The sequence below is a fragment of the Octopus bimaculoides genome, chromosome 23, assembly GCF_001194135.2.
Source record: "Octopus bimaculoides isolate UCB-OBI-ISO-001 chromosome 23, ASM119413v2, whole genome shotgun sequence".
NCBI lineage: Eukaryota > Metazoa > Mollusca > Cephalopoda > Octopoda > Octopodidae > Octopus > Octopus bimaculoides.
This window is the reverse complement of record NC_069003.1, coordinates 4,688,037-4,689,805: the sequence shown is the minus strand read 5'-3', so window position 1 is coordinate 4,689,805 and position 1,769 is coordinate 4,688,037.

Genomic DNA, 1,769 nt, shown 5'->3' with positions numbered 1-1,769 from the left:
ATGTGTGTGTGTGTGTGTATGTGTGTGTATGTGCGTATGCGTGTGTGTGTGTATGTGTGTGTGTGTGTGTGTGTGTGTGTGTGTGTGTAAATCCTTACACCCAATCACACATAGCCGTACTCTCACGACACAGCTGCCAGCCGACTATCATTTCACATACAAACCTCTGTATTCCTGAAGACGTGCCAGTCACACAAACCCACAAACGCACATGCACGCACATGTGAATGTAACTATATGTATGCCTGTGTGTGTGTGTGAAGGCGCGTGGCTCAGTGGTTAGGGCATTCGGTTCACGTTCGTAAGGTCGTGAAGTCAATTCCCGGTGACGCATTGTGTCCTTAAGCAAGACACTTTATTTATTTCTCGTTGCTCCAGTCCACTCAGCTGGCAAATATGAGTTGTACCTGTATTTCAAAGGGGCCAGCCTTTTCCCACTCTTTGCCACCCTGAATCTCCCTGAGAACTACGTTAAGGGTACACGTGTCTGTGGAGTGCTCAGCCACTGACACGTTAATTTCACGAGCAGGCTTTTCCGTTGATCGTATCAGCTGGGACCCGCGTCGTCGTAACCGACGGAGTGCTCCCGTCATCCTATCATGTGTGTATGCATGATGCCCACGGATACTACGGACCGCACTGTAATCATCCCTAGATTACGGACTGTGATCTTAACAAATGTGATTTGTGGAAACGCGCGTTGCGATGCTTTAAAATACTTATAAATTCCATCTATGAATGGCTTCAGTGACACACACTCATATACACGCACACATGCACGCAGGTTGTTTTAATCGATTTTCTCCGTAAGTATGGGGAGCTACGAAAAAATAGAAAGCGCGTTCCAATCTATGCACCCGTCTCCATATGTGTGCCATGTGTCACGCGAATCCACCCAGCCGTTTGGCCGTGAACCTCAAGACAAGAAAGAATACAACGCTCGGCCAACATCAATTTATATTATAGATATATACACTTGTACATATATCCACACACACACACATATGTATATATATATGCTAATATCCAATAACTGAATACCTTTCTTTTAGTAGAGTACACGCTTACTAAACTTCTACCAAGTAAACGTTGATAGTAACTTTTGTCTTTCCCGCCTTCGCCAACCACCAAGACTATATGCATATATACATATACATAAAAGGTATGTGTGTGTGTGTGAGTGCGTGCGTGTATGCGCACATACACACACAATTATATATACGTATGTATGTGTGTATGCTTGTATTCTCTCTCTCTCCCCACTCCCCCTCGCTTTCACACACACACACACACACACACACACACACACACACACACACACACACACACACACACACACACACATTTGCTCTTATCACAAATTAATTCATTGAGTCTTCCTCCTAATCTGAATACTTTTCCCCGTAACAAGCCGGCTTCTTTCGGTGAATTTGGGTTACTATTATCGTCGATGTCGTCATCATCATCATCATCATCATCAGCAGCAGCAGCAGCAACAGCAACAGCAGCAGCACTGCCGTCGGCGTCGTCGGCGTCATCATCATCATCCTCACCATCATCATTGTCGTGGACTTCGTCATCATCATCATCATCATCATTATCATCGTCGTCGTTGTCATTGTCATCACCGTCATCATCACCATCAGCACCATCAGCACCATCTTCATCATCATCATCATCATCATCATCATCATCATCATCATAATCATCATCATCTTCATCATCATCATCATCATCATCATAATCATCATCATCTTCATCATCATCAT